The sequence below is a fragment of the Ambystoma mexicanum genome, chromosome 1p (genome assembly GCF_040938575.1).
Source record: "Ambystoma mexicanum isolate Mex_15411 chromosome 1p, UKY_AmexF1_1, whole genome shotgun sequence".
Taxonomy (NCBI): Eukaryota; Metazoa; Chordata; class Amphibia; order Caudata; family Ambystomatidae; genus Ambystoma; species Ambystoma mexicanum.
The window spans coordinates 1,408,706,326-1,408,722,514 of record NC_090921.1 but is presented as its reverse complement, the minus strand read 5'-3'; positions in this window follow the sequence as shown (position 1 = coordinate 1,408,722,514).

Sequence of the window (16,189 nt, the reverse complement as noted above, 5' to 3'; positions counted from 1 at the left end):
GATTGCTTTGTTTGCTCTCACATAGCATGACATGCCATGGTGTGTTGGGTGGCGGTGCTGGGGAGGGTTTGGATGACATGTCACTGTTGTCATGTTGTTTTTTGCAAGGGGGTAATGATTTTAGCAGCATAGAAGTGTGTCTTTTGATGACACAGCATTGGTGGTGTTTGTGTAGGTAGGGATGCACACAATGTAACACTTCCAGGTGACCAATCTCAGGCTGGTATGGTTGTGACAATTGACTGTCCCTTATGTCATCATCATTGATTGTCAGCTGGTATGTGCCAGGGCTGTGTGCACTCCACAGGGGTGTGATTTTAGGTAAAGTAATTAGCCACCCGCTGCATACGGGGTGCCTCACCCCGTGCCCTTTCCCCTCCAATGCACAGCGGCCGTGCATGTGGTTGGGGATGTGAGGGCACCACCATGTCCACCGGCAGACCCCGGCATGTTGCAACGTTGTGCAGGACACATGCTGCCACTAGGATCCTGCACACTAATGGGGGAGCCTATAACAGCTGCCTGCCAGAACGGCCAAGGGAGCGAAAGCGTGACTTGAGCATTCCGAATGTGTGCTCCACTATGCCCCGGGTTGCAATGTGGGCTGTGTTGTATCTTACCTCGGGTGGCGTGGTGGGGTTCCGAATTGGCGTCATCATGTGGGTGCTCAGAGGGTAGGCACTGTCCCCTGGGGAGGTGATGATGGGTATCATTAGTGGGGTTATGACATTACTCAGTATGTGACGTGCATGCATGTGCTGTGGCATTTATACTCACCGAGCAGCCATGTATCGCCATGCCGCCCAGCTTCTAGGTCCTGGTTTAGGGATGACATTCTGTAAATAAAACTGTCGTGGGTGGACCCTGGATAGTTGGCATATACTGAAGTGATGATTCCCTTGGCATCACATACTACCTGGACGTTGATGGAATGCCAGTGCTTGCGGTTTCTATAGATGTGCTCAGATGCCCTGGGAGGACGTAGAGCCACATGGGTGCAGTCAATGGCACCTAGAACTTTGGGGAAGTGTGTCACCCCAGTACATTGAGGACCTTATGCAGGGGGCTGAGTGCTTGGGAGCACAGGGTGGGTGATGTGAGGTCATCCTCCCACTCACTGACCAGGTCGAGTATTATGTGAGGTGGAAACCTGTACCTCCCATAGACCTGGTCATCAGGCATCCCAAATGGGCTGGTTCTGGGTGTAAAAATTCTGGGCCTGACTATCCTCCTCCTCCTCCTCCTACGGTAACCCACGACCACTGCTGCTAGGAACGGTATATTCATCCTGGTGTCTGTGCTTGTTTATTGTTTGCGCACACTTTTATGCTGCGCGGGTCCACGTACGCCTGCTTTCTGCTGGCGTACGTGTTTCCTGATTAGGTCGTCTTTTTTGACGCACGACTTAGCCCAGTTCGATTCCATGAATACGTGTTTTGAACGTGCGTGAGGGGGTTCAGCGCACTTGCCTCCTGTACTTCCCCCGTGATGCCCACATTTTCACGAGTTGTTCCCCATTCCGCGTGTCACGCCCTCTGTTCCTCCTACTTTTGTTGCGTGCGCCGCACTATGTGCGATTTTGCTGTGCGTGTAGCGCACGCTGTTTGGAGACATGTGCGCCAGCGTGCGCCATGCAGAATTTTGGTGCACATCCTGGAATTTCCACGCGCACAGACTTCCATGAATCACTGTGCGCGGGTTTCGCTGCGATTTTCACACTGGCACTGCGATTTGCACGCTTTTGCACGCTTGCGCTGAAAATTTCAGCGCACATTAATTACATGAATCGGCCTCTTAGTCGTCTAATCAATTAATTTGTCTCTGAAAAATCTTTGTTTGTCCGTAGACTGACATACCCCTTTTGTGTGTTTTTATGATGAATATGTATTAATTCATGCATTTTTTTAAAAATATGTTTGAATTATATTAAAAAGAAAAATTATTTTGCTAAAAATTACTTCACATGACTCTCTGTCTTGCTAGTACCTTTTTGCACTAACAAAAATATAATGCACATGTTTTTGTAAATGTCAATATTTGTGTCACTAATACTCTTTTCTCGCAACTCCCAGTTCGACTTAGAGGGGGGTAATCAATTCTCTGTGCCTTCGCACCCTTTTGTTTCATGACTATTACTATACAACAAACAACATTTTTCTGTGCATTATATTTTAACATGTTATGTTATGTTATTTTGCATTTATATAGCGCCTTATGTAGCATTGGTATGGTCTCAAGGCAGTGGTAGGTTGAACGACCTCGGGAACCGAAGATCAGGTCATTAGAGAGAATAGAGAGAGGCAAAAGGTGCATGTGAGCACCGGATATGTGTGCAGCTGGTGTGGCATTCGTGTGATAGCTGCTTCTTAGCGGTAGGTGTGGAGGTTGAGAGATCAAGAGTATGTGTTCGTTCTGGCAGGTTGTTATCGAGACCGATTTTGGCTGCGTTAGGCCTTAGGAGAAATGCCTAGGCTGGAGGGTGTGTAACCAGCAGTGTTTAGTTAGAGTGATGGGCAGTATGTGGCAAATGATGGTATGAGAACAGCTATACTAAATGGTGTCATAGTATCGCTGTGTTCTATTTGAGTGGTGGTGTAAAGAAGAGAGTAAGCGTGGAGATGAGAATATGGTGGCTTACAGTTGGTGCTTTTCATCAATAGTTCCATGTACTCCATACGTTACAAGTACTCTGATCGTTTTGAGCACTTCAAACCGTTCCTTTCAATGCATTTTCAAACATTCCATGTTCTCCAAACCATTCCATGTGCGTTCCAATCCGTTTCATGCATTCCAATCCATTCCATGCAATTGCATCCGTTCCATGCACTTGCATCCGTTCCGTGCACTCGCATCTGATACATGCACTCCACTTTGTTTCAAGCACACCAACCCGTTCCAAGCACTTCAATCGTTTCATGCACTCCAACAAATGTATGCAATGCTCCTTTCATTCGTTCTGGCCATGTTATCCTTTCTCCATGCATCATTCATCCACATACGTCATCTTCACATCACAAAGCTTCTTAATTCAAAAATACTTATGAATTCTCTAAGCTTCCCATCTTTTCGCTAGTGTCTATAAAATTATGTCACTGTTAAAAAACCAGCAACAAACTCACAAAACATTTTAAAACGTCATAATGTAATTTTCTTAATTGTTCATGCATAACTGAGCTATAGCTGCTCTCACACCAGAGCGACCTCATGTTTTTGCTTGTCACTTATTTTTCACAAGGAATACAAGCTGCTCTGCTTGTCAACAACTATCAATGACTCCCTCGCTTCATGCCAGCCCTTATCTTGTCTTTGGAAAGCCTTATTCAAGGCAAAAGAATGCATCTTCGTGGAACTTAAATCTCGTGCTGCAATGTATGCGTGGTTTTTGTCAAATGTGCACACATTCTGCTTTAAAATAGATCGAATTTGTATTTTCCCATCACTTTTAGGGCACATTATGTTTTAAACAAGCTGTCTTAAGTCATTCAAAGGAAAGTAAAATCGCTGTTATTTTGTTTTCTAGGTTCCAACCCAGCCTAGGGAATGCTTGTATCTCCTATTTGGCACAAAACACAGAACTGCACGTTTTCGTAGCCAGAAAAATGCTCACAGAATGTTCCACTCCTGTCCTGTCTCTTCCTTCATTTGCGTGTCAGAACTATATTGTTCTTGGTTTCTAATCTCTCTAGAATCTTATCTTCATGTGTATATTATTGTAATGTATTTGTAACCCCATGCTTGATGTCAATCCTTTGTTAAAAAGTGTAACAAAAATGGTGTTTTATTTATTTATTTTGGCTATCTTTTATATTCTATTAATGTAAAGTTTTAGTTTAGTTTATTCATTTGTATTGCGCACCAGACCCGAGGGTAAGAGGGCGCAGGAGCAAACAAGATTATTCTCAGCTTAGTTACAGTGCTGTACAGTAGTTACAGTGTGTACATTGGTTGGAACAGTTACAATAAAGGCAGTGATATAAAATAAAAAAATAAAAAAAAAAATATATATATATATATATATACATATTTACATAGTGTACAGTGGCATGGTAGGTTAGGCAGTCAATTAACAGTCATTGTGTTTTATCCACTGGATGTAGTTATGTCTAAAGTGGGTGTAGGATTGGGGAGTCCTTAGGGAGGGTGGTAGGGAGTTCCAATGTTGGGCTGCTTTCACCTGAATGCTGCCCGTTTTGGTTGGTTTGAACCTGGGAACTGTGAGCAAATTTGCATTTGAGGTCCTAGTAGGTCTGTTGGGGGTATACCTATTTATTCTGTCGGCTAGGTAGCGGGGGGCAGCATTGTTGAGGCATTTATAAGTTAGGGAGGCTACTTTTAGCATGATTCTGTCTGAAATGGTAAGCCAATTATGAGCTCTCCTGATATTGGAAATATGTTCTCTCTTAGCGATGCTGAGCGCTGCTCTGAGAGCATTGTTTTGCAGCGTCTGCATTTTGTTGGTAACCTGTTTGTTGGCTCCCACGTAGAGGGCGTTGCAGTAGTCTAATTTTAATACAAACATATGCATAGACACAAAACTAACATATATGACAGGTGCCAAGCATGTATTACAATCTAGTCACAGTTTACCACATTTCAAGGCTATTTTTTCAACAAATATCAATAATAATTATCAACAAAGTGCACATAAATAATACAGGTGTTCACCTTCCCTTTTTTTTATAACTGTTCATAATAAGAGGTATACTTCCCACACCTCCACTTATATTATCCCATACGGTGTGTAAGCCTTCACCATCCACAGTGCTGACTGTGGGAATCCCTTCTGTTTAATATTCTGCATAGGATTTGAAAAGTCTTCTTTGATAGGATTATCAAGGCGTTCCTTTATGCAAACAAAATTCCTGTTACATCCCCTTTTACATAAACATATATTCATTTTTCCTTTCTCTGTCTTTCACGTGATACATACCAGAATGTATGGATGCTGGGTGTGCTATGCTGGTGGTGATGAGAGCATACTCTTGACTGGACTGAGATCATACTGCAGGTTATCACTCACCTATCACTTCTCCTGGAATCCTCTAATGCACATCATCACCCTGTAACTCAGAAAAAGGGGTCGTGGGCTGTTGTCCCTGTAATTTTATTAAATACTTTGTTAGTCCACATGTTCCTATGGTAGTTATCATGTGTGTAATTCATATATTAAATCATCCATTGACTATGTATTCATTTATTCATTTAACTAGAAATAGGCCAGGTGTGCACATGGTTCTTTTTAAACCATTATGATTCCATGTCTGTTGATAGACATGCATTTATATGCAATTGTACACTTGTCATTTTAGTATAGCACTGAGTAGTGCTTTTAGGCACTAGAGAGAAAGATTCTCTTTATCTGTCCATTCTGAATCGTGCACGGAAGGATTGTTGTTGCAAAGTGTGGAATGGAATGAAAACAATTGTCTTTGCCAGTAGCTGTTTGGCCCAGCAAGATGCCCTTGGCTGGCAGAGCTGGAGGAAAAAGGGAATATGTGCTTCGCTGAACAGGGGAACTAATGTGTTGGTTCTGTAAACGAGACGGCAAGGCAATGTCTCAATGCAAGAATGTTATCGATAGCTTGTTCTTAGAAAGAGACATGTCACTGTGGCTGGTACTGTCTATGCCATAACAAATGTCTGCATTCACAAAGTGGAGAAGTGTACATCGGCAGACATGATGTCTCCTATGAAAATGCGTACTGTGCAGTGAGAGTGCGTCATTGCAGTGTATAACTATGAGGGTCCCTGAGAGTCGATTCTGTCTGCTGTCTGTGAAGTGAGTAGGAGACTGTCGAGGGCATCTGACTGAGTAGACGCAGGGCTGTCGGGAGATGCAGATGGGAGATGCAGATGAGGGGAGTAGGAGTGTGTTGGAGAGCTAATGCTAGAGAGAGCTAGAGGGACGAGAGCTGTCTCATTAGGAGCACAGAGAGCTGTGTGTGCGGGGATAGAAAATTGCTATTTTAGGGTTTTGCTATTTGCTAATGCTAGAGAGAGATGCAGTAGGATTAGGCTCAGCTGGTCTGAGAGCATTGCTAGGAGGAGCCTGAGGGGCTAAGCTAGTTGTACTTATGCTTAGAGAAGTGCTGATTTGCTTTCTTATGTAGTAATTTGCAGTGGTTTTATCATGCAATGCAAGGCATGAATAAAATGTATTGTGTTTCAAATTGAACCAATTTCTGTGTCTTCTTTTTGTGTCTCATTTGTGTCTCCTTTCATGTTTTGTTTGTTTGTTCCATAGCATAGCAATTTTGCTGTAATTTCTCAAATGCACCTCAGTAACACATCATTATTTTTGTGCTTTCACAACTTAGGGCCCCACATTGGCTGCACCATTATGTACAGGGGGTCCTTCTCCCCATCCCATAAGGTATCCATGGATTGTCATCTTTCAGGCAGAGGCAGGAAAAATCAGACACCTGGGAGCTTCAATGTGTTTTTTATTCATTCAATGACAGGACACAATCAAAGGCATGTTTGCCTCCAACCCATTTGTATACCTGTTCTAAGATTACACAACATATATATGTAAATTATCACCTTGTAAAATGGTATGCTCTGATAGGCCAATTAATCAGAGGGAAAATATGCCTTCAGTATTATTGGATAACTTTATCACATTTACAACAGTTTTACATTAGCATACATGGTATCCATCATTTTCTCTGATGCTTGAAATTGATATATCTATTTTAGACTTGGCTGGGCACAACTATGACAGTGCTCAACTCCTGCCAAGAACATATCCAGGCATCCATTTCTGGTCCTTTATCTGTTTGCTGAGGTTACGCCAAGTTAGTTTAGTGCTTAACACCATTGGAAAATATGTATACTCTTATGTTTTGGTGCCAAAATAATACAGCTGGTTTATCAAAGTAATTTGTTTGAAACAATGTGTACCCTCTTCCATAAGAACACAAATAAATGTATCTAAGCTTCTATTAATTGCTTGATCTTATATCAATCGTATCTTTTTTCCTATGTCAATTTCATTTTTAACCTACCAAACCTCACTACCTCACTGCGAGATGCTGCCAAAAACTCCAAATGCGTCAGCCCCTCTTGCTTGTCTGAAAACACTTGGCATGGGTTATAGTCCCCCACACTTGATTTAGGACTAGAAACCATTTTTCATTTGAACATTCTGTCCAAAATATATTTTTGTCTGACACTGTGACTTTCTTCAGGGAGATATATTCTTCATTTATTTGAGAATTTCTCACTTTGTATCCATTATTCATAATATATCCTTGTGTACTTATGGTGCGTGTGTGTGATATTAAAGCACTCTTAATTTCCTGTGCCAACCCAAACCAAATGTGCACAGGACCATATGCACTTTTTACTTTTAGGACTAAAGGAAATGTAATCCTGATTTCTGCAATGATGGACAGGCGATTGACCTATTTGATCTGCCTATCATTTTATCTATATTCCTTTGAAAGGTGAGGTGTTGGCACCGCATATACAGGTTGGTATCCAGTTAGTCGTCCTACCAAATTGATCCAAGTGGACCTTCATCATTTTATGGTTGCGCAGATGGATTATTATTTTTAATAAACCTAGGAGGATGTCCCAGTGACACAGTTTGCCCCATAATCTACTTCTGTCAACAGAGTCAAAAGCGGCACTGAAGTTAATGAAAGCCGTGAATACCTGTGTTTTATATATCGGCCACACCTGCTTTATGATGGTAATCAAGGTCAAACTGTTGACAGTGTTATTTGAGCTCTTACGAAACCCAGTTTGGTTAAACAGGATGATGTTATAAGTCTCTACCCAACCTTTGAGCTCAGCCAGGAGGACTCAAGCAAAGATCTTTGCTGGAGCATCTAGCATTGCTAGAAGCCAATTATTGCGTGGATCAGCATAATTTTCTTTTTTTAAAAACAGGTACGATTATACTGTCCTGCTACGATGTATGGATGGACTGAGTTACACTGATCCAGTGGAAAAGCCAATGCAAGGTGGTTGCCCAAGCTAAAGGAGCAATCTTAATTAATGTACTGCAGATCCTGTCCGGGTAGGGGGCCCTGGAGCACTTGCTGGCCATTGTGATGTTGTAGATGTCATGAGTACTTTTTTGAAAATGTCCATCTAGTGACAATCTCAGTCATAGTGGAATTTTCCACCTCGTCGATTCCCCCCCCAAATCATCTCCACGTGGGATGCCCAGTTTGTCTCAGAGACACCATTGATGTCCCTGGTCTTTACTCCATTTCCATTTATAATCTTGCAAATCATAGTGGGATTTTTTGCAAGAGACCAGTAAACCAGTGCATGGCAATGGGTTCTTTCGATAGAGAATTTATGTAGTTTAAGCCACTTAATTTAAGTGTTTTTAATGGCTTTTGCCTCACGGGTATGTTGCAATGAGTCTAAATTCAAATTAGCCAAGATTCGTAGTTCTCGTCATAAGACACGTTCTTTGTCTTTAATATCTTTATTAAATATATGTTGGTGAGATTTGTTGAACCAATTCCTGCCCTACGATAGGAGTTGGGCATTACTATGGAGCAGTTATTGATCTTCTCCATATGAGTTTTGAAAAGAGTTATAACTGTAGCTGCAACTTGGTTATCAAGATTTATTTCTATGGAAGAACTAACACTCGAATAAGCGTCAAGTGTTTCCAGAGCCACAGCAGATGCTGCCAATTCTACTGTCACTCCAGGAGATCTGATTAAACCGTGCATTAATGTTCAAACACCCAGTAGAAATAGCACTATGGGGCTCGGATTTCAAATTCAAATAACCAACCAAGGGCTACTGATCGCTTTTTTGATGTTTGCAGACACACATATTTCTAATAAAAAAAGGGGAATTGGTAACAAAAATGTAGTCAAGTATGCTACTACTTTTGTTCCAATTCGTGTACATTTTGGAGGAGTGTCGGAAGGATATGCGCTGTTTACCATAGAAAAGCCAGCTGAATACAACAAGCTGGCCCAGCTCATTTCAACGCTGACAGGCCATATCTAATCTAACGGTTTGCAAAGGAGACAAGAGTAGATCCAATTCCCCCGACCTATGGGGGAGATCTTGTTTAATCCTTGTGTTAATATCCTCGCAAATAAGAACTGAGGTGCCTTCCTCCAGATTATTAATAATTACCTATATTTCCTTAATTACCACAGCCTGATATCTCTGGTAGGGGGGTTCATATATATTAAAAATAAACATGTATTTTATATACATATGAGCAAGTTCCTGTGGGAGACTTGTTCTACCAATACGGACGTACTGCGATGCACAAGGGACTTACACAAGACCCAGTGGTTTCTTGGTGCTGGTGCTAATCCTTCCTTCGGACGGCTCCTGGGCCCTTGAGTGGTTAAGTAGGTAATCATATTCCACCCATCAATCACAAAAGGTTTCGTGAGCCAAGTCTCCTGGAGCATGATCACATCGAATGGTCCAACACACCACCCTGTTCAAACAAATGACAATGACCTCCAGTATTCCAACTTAAAAATAAAAAGAACAACATTTGCGGCTAGGTTTGTGATAACCTGTGCCACTCCACCATACTAGCTAACCATGCCCAATGGAACTCATCCCCCTTTGTCCTATTTTCAGATGAGAAACTGCCCAAATTAGTACATTCACCTGTCTTAGGTTCTTCCATTAAATTAGTTGGAGCAGTGTTTCGTGAGGGATTAAACTGCTTAGGACATCGCCTGCTAGCCCCATTAGACACTCAGAACAGGGGTCCATTAAATATACGCAAGAGTACCATCAGCATAAAAAAATACTACAGGGTGGTGTAATTAACATTTTTGAAGATGTCCACAATGTGGATGTCAATACTACTAATGAAGCTGTGGGGAATAACAGTGTGTAGAAGCTCCATTAGCTGAGACTGATTTAAGAAAAATCTTTTGCCACCACAGAAAATGCTTTGGATATATAGGGCCATTGATTTGATGCCATGTATTCGGTCCACAGGTGCTAGTAAAGTGTTATGTACAGTACTTCCCACAATACTTCCCATGTCCATCTGGACCATATCATTGGACATAATACACCCCACCACACCCATTTACATTTTGAATTAAAACAAGATTGGAAGGTTTCAAAATATAAGAGATGCACTACCATCAAGAAAATGTATCAGTTTTTCTGGAAGAGTAATTGTAATTTCATTCTGCATTATGATTTGGCTGTTCTTCCTTATTACCATGGCATTTAGACACATAGGGCCTCATGCTACCGGTGACCGTTAACCCTTACCGCCTTACTACGAGTTCCCTTTGCGGGACCCGACTTTAACGGCTGGTTTTACTAGCCGTTAAAGTAGGGTGCCGCAAAGGGACCTTGGTGCTAATTACGGTACCGCAATTTACGGTACCGTAATTAGCGCCTTCCCCATTCCCATTATGCCCTATGGGGGCAGAAATGGGAATGGGGAAGGGCCTTGGTGAATGGGGAATTACCGCCCCCGCTCACCTTGGAGTAGGGCGGTAATTCCGCCATCCACCAAGGCGGACACGGTAAAATACCGGCGACAACCATGACGCTAATAGCGTCATGGTTACCGCCTACCGTGTAATGAGGCCCATAATGATTAAAAATGTAGATACAGTGGGTGGCAATGAAACATTTTATATTATCCCCAACAAAAGCACAGGCAGCATTTTTCTTGATTTTACTAAACAAATTGTTCGACTTAGAAGACTTAGAAGAGATGCTGGTGAAGATAATGAAGATACAATTACATATCTTGATAATTTGGCCCATTTAAAGAATAACCTGTGGTACCATCACATAAAGGAGGTGGGAGAGAGAAATCTGCTACATATGTTCTCTCATCCCCTATGCTATGAATGCAGCCAAAACATGTAATGCAAGAGAAATGCCTGCACATGATGTGCAGTGCCTCAGCCATCTAGCAGCATGCACAACCAGAGGACAATTTGAAGGAAAATTAGTAACACTATGATGGCGATCAAGAAGAACATTTCCATATCAAGATGCTAATGTGAAAACACAAAGGATGGAAACAGGAATAGGCTGCACAAGAAAGATCCTTGGGTATTCACCCATTGGCTGGAGAAAAACTAAAGATCTTTGAAATGAAGAGGATGGAATGCTCGGACATAGTGGAAAGAGAAGGTGTACCAGGATGCTTTCAGAGACCTCAGTTATTGGTTTATGGACGAGTTGCCACCAGTAAAGGATGGGAAGAAGGAATGTTATCTTTCACTGCTCACTTATTGATGAAAGAATCTGTCAACTATTTGGTCATTACTGCACAGGTGAAGTTACTACTGCATTCTGATGAATTTTGTTTGGGCATACGCAATCTGGTGAACATGTGAATAATCACCAATGTAACCGCTGTTTATGCTCAACTGTCCAGAGCTGAAAAAAACTTGAGCAATCATGTCCTCAAGCAAGTGTCAGTGACCACATATCTACTTTCCAATGATGACCTGGGAACAGGGCCAATGAAGAGAGTATGGTTAAACCTCACACACCGCTCAAGCAACCTGCAAGCATTTGACCATTCACACACAAGCCCAAGGTTAGTTTAGCAGGGATATCACACATTTTGAAGGAGTCCAAAGGCAATACCAGTGAGCATTGCATTAAATATACTGTGGCAGATAGCAGTGATACATTTCCACCTGCAAGTGAATTAGACTACAAGCTGTTCGTTGAAGTACTAGTACAGCACAATGCAAACAGTCAACTGCATGTTTTACTGTAACCCAAGTGGACATAGCTTGAGCCACATGCACATGAGGTCATAGCAGTCCATAGGCACACATGCATTGAACTTACATGTCCATCCTCCACTAATATCTTGCACAACTAAAACATGAACAACTACCTAGATCATGTCAGCACTACATAAGTAGGTAACTAAGCATTAGTAAATACATTAATTTTGTAAAAAGCTAATGGCGGAAAAGGCTGTGTCGAGTCCGCAGTAACAGTGGATGCTCCATGCATGAAACACAGAACTGTGGTAGAATATTGCAGACTAGTATGCTCCTCAGGTCTTAGAGCACATGTCATAATAGTCAGAAGAAATAAGCCACTGATACATTTCCTAACACTTGTTCTCTGTCTAGCTTCCAATCGACCTCCTAATAATCCTATCCTCCTGCCACAGCCGCTTGCATCTTTGTGCGTCACACTGGAATGCCCCTTCAATCACTGACGGCAGTCTCAGACATGCATCTCATGGGCAACGCTGGCTCAAATCAAACAACATCAAATACCATGGTGAAGGGTCCAGCTCATGGCGATTGCATCACTCACCTTCTTCCGAGGTCGAGGAAAAGTGTTCCCTTTTGCCTTCACACTACTTTTAAAGTGAGTGATGCTTCTCGGCGAATGAGGACTGCGCTTCACAGGTGACACTGAGTAGGCATCATTCCCACTGCAGGCTCCCCAGGGCATGGCTCACCCATACCAAACATATGCTCCTAACAGCCAAGCAGGGCTCACTACACCGGAAACTGCTTGTCAGCTCCTGCATTCTTACTTGCATGCAGGGGATCACTGTGACTGACCTTTTGAAACGTTGGCTAATATTAAGTAAAAGTTCCAATGTCAGTTCACTCATTCATCTTCCAACAATGCAATGCAGCACCATCGCCAGGTTTGGTCTAGTGCTGGGCTGCCGCGGTCTGTGTTTCCTTTCTTGCTTTTGTTTCCTTTCTTGCTTTCCTAGTAACGCACTCATCACTTGCAACCCCCCTTCCAAAGACAATTATATATATAATTCATTATTAAGAAAATCCGATATACAATGTGCAAGCACTGGTGAGATACGCCCATCCAGGTGGGTTGTGAAAAACAACAAACACACTGACATCTTTGTTGTTGTGACAACCACTCCACTCAGTCTCACACAAAGGTAGAGGAAGACGCCAGGCATCAGATACACTCTTTCATTATTGCCTAAATTACATTTAGAACACGTTTTGCAATCCCTGAAACTTCTTCAAGGTGTTATTGTTTGACTTCAGCACAATCACGGAATATTCAAATAACACTATTTTTCCCCTGTCTAGAGGGCTTCATCTTAGAACCCCACATTAGTCTCACAGCCCATTGTCATGTATGCCATATTAGAATACTATTTTGTTGAACGGGCTGAACTATATTGACAGCTTCAGTGCAAATATCTGTTGGGACTTGAAGTCCATGCCACAGGGCCTGTGCAGTATCACATGGTGCAGGACAATGTGACACAATGAATAAAAGTGACAGTCTCCTGCCTGTCAGTTGCCTCTCAACTATGTGTCTGAATGGGTATCTAGTCACTTCATCTAAACACATTCCATCTAATACCATTCCATCGAAATTTTTCCATCTAAAAAATGTCCGTCTCATGCATGTTTTTGGCAGGTAAAGGGTTAATTTGTGTTCAGGTGCATTTTAAAGAGTAAAAAACTGGTGTTTGGTGGAGGGGGGTTTAGATGAAATGACCATAAACCGTCTGAATGAGGCTTTGTGGCCCTGCGGGGTGGAGTGCGCGCTAGGCCTCCTGAAATGCTGCTCTGCCTCCCAGAGCTCCTCATCATGGAGATACCGGACTGGTCGATCCCATAACAATATTTACCAGGGCCCTTCATTGGATGATTGGCAATGGTGAGAGAATTTGGCAGAATTGCCTTTGAACAAAGATCCTAGAAAACTGAGCTCCATATCTGCCTTCATGTCCCTGCATTTAGGGACGTGTGTGTGACATCGCATCAGGGCATCCAAAACATTTGGATGTAGACCTGTTCAAGAGGTGTGTACACCTTGCTGTTACAGCCACCATATTTCATTTTGTTTTCCCCTGGCTCCTTCTGTCCTGCAGTCCTTCTAACATCCCCTGAAAGGAGTTCATTGTATTTGCTCTGCTTGGTGTAGAGAACAGTCTGTCCAAACGGGTGATGTTCATGACCACCTATGACGGCTGTGTATGCCCTGCCTTCTTCTGGCTTAAGTCACTGTCCGTTTTATCTTTGTCATCTTGTTCAATATGTTCCTCCTTTGATTCCCCTCGTTTTTGTAATGTTTTACAAGTCATTTGTCTACAAGATGCACCACAAAGAGCAGTACTAAGTCTGCCACTTTCAGGGTTCAACAAGCCTCAAAGAGAACGTGCTTGTGGGTATATAGGAAATCTATTTTGCATTCTGTTATATGTATTTGCTTTAGAGAAATTTGATGGAATTATGGACCCAAATTCCATCCTCTCCACCACATGCAACGTGTGTGCTACTGAGGTTCTTGGCTGCCTCTGACTCTTCAATAGTTATCTTGTCTCAACGCCTCCAAATTCCTTACAGAAATGAGATGCTGCTGGCTTGAATAAAGTGCTTTAACGAGCTTTACAATCTCTTCACTATCAAGGAGCAACTGGCCGTGTTCAGACCCGAATCACCATCCTTCATCCACAATCTCAGGCGTCCAGCGCTATAAAGTGCTACAGTGCAAGGGGAAGCAAAAGGCGAAAGTGGCTGGTGTCCAAGGCCCATTGACATTGTGCTGTTTGTGTTATAATGTTGCCCCTGTTTGTGACTGTGAGCTCATCATGATTCCAGTCAATTTCATAGGTGCCCGTTCAGGAGTTAGTCTGAGTAGGTAGCAGCTAGAAACCTAGTTCCTAGCATTGGAGAGCATTAATTGAAGCCACCTCCCCCTCTGATATAGGGACTGACTGAATAGTTCATGTTTTCTATATGAGCACTGAGCAGGCAGCTCAGGGCAACACCACCGCCATAATTATTGGTATGTGGTGCCCGACCCATGAGAAGCCACGATTGGTTAGCATACATTATTGTACAAAACCAGAAGGCTGTGAGGCTGTGATGCAAACTCCTGATCACAATGCAGCCATACACAGTGACGCTAGTAAGTTACACTTCATATTTGAAGCTGTGATTGGATGGCGCCTGAGACCAGGAGGGAGTGTCGCTTGGAACGTTACATGGGATATCAGTTACCAAAGAGTGTCCCAATTTACCGACTATCGAACGTCAAAGTAGGTTGTGTTAGAAAGTGCATTGTTGAAATGTAACCAACTAAATGTATCCTACAGTCTAAAGTAAGAGTCCCCTTGTGTAAAACCATATAAAACCCCGACAAGTCCTAGCTCATTGGCCTATTTCTGAGGACATGGATACTCTTCCAGCTTCCCTGTGTGTTTCTATCCAGCTGGAAGGAAATCCATCTGTCCCTGTTATCCACTGCTGGCTTAAATTTGGATTTATTTGGGGTTCTAGAACAAGTCGCACCCTGATACCTTGACATGATGGGTAGCGCCCACTACAACTTTCACTTTGGTAACCCCATGCCTTGCACTTAATACTTCCAATTTTGCATCATCACTACTTACTGCATTTCCATACAGATCTTCTCTATTAGCGCTGTAGAATTGTCTTAATTTGTTAACTCGGCTACCAAGGCCTTGAGGCTATGAACACACCAAGCTCAATGCCAAACGCTCATCAAATAGCACTCAACACTAAGCTAAACCCATGTACAGCCACTCTGCCCTTACTTGCTCCACCACTCCACAGATACACTAAGCATCTGATGTGTTGACACAATGAGCGGTAGCTACTTAGAAGCATTCCAGGAAACAAGAATGTCATCAACCCTAGTACAAAGAAAAGACACACATCCCCTTACACTGGTTATTAATCTTCAACCAACTGACCAATCTCATGTGACCTCACACAGATACTTAGGAGTGTACCCGGAGAGTATGCCAACAACAAAAGACTACGTATATATACAGAACCATCTTCACTGAAAAGAAATGTATCCTTAAGCATATTAGGATGGGTAGAGTCCAGACAGCCACTTAAAATCTGACAGCATCAAAGATTAAAATGTGGCTCTATTTTCACTAACAAATCAATGGTGCTCATTTTCCATGGAGGTGTTACATAAATGGAAGATGTAAAAGCCTTGTCTAAGGCTTTTGCACCTTTCATTGGCAGCACGCCCCATTTTCATGTATTTATATGGTGGAGTGGAGGGGCAGAACATAACTTACATTTCCATTGCACCGGTATGGGTTTTCATGCCCACGAATATGCTGATGATTTCTATGGGGTCCATTGGCTCCGGTTAACCATCAAAAACTAGGCAAATTCCATAGGAAACCATTGTAAACGCTGCCTGCCATGCATGCATGGCAGGCAGCGTTTACTCACGTTTCATGGCAAAG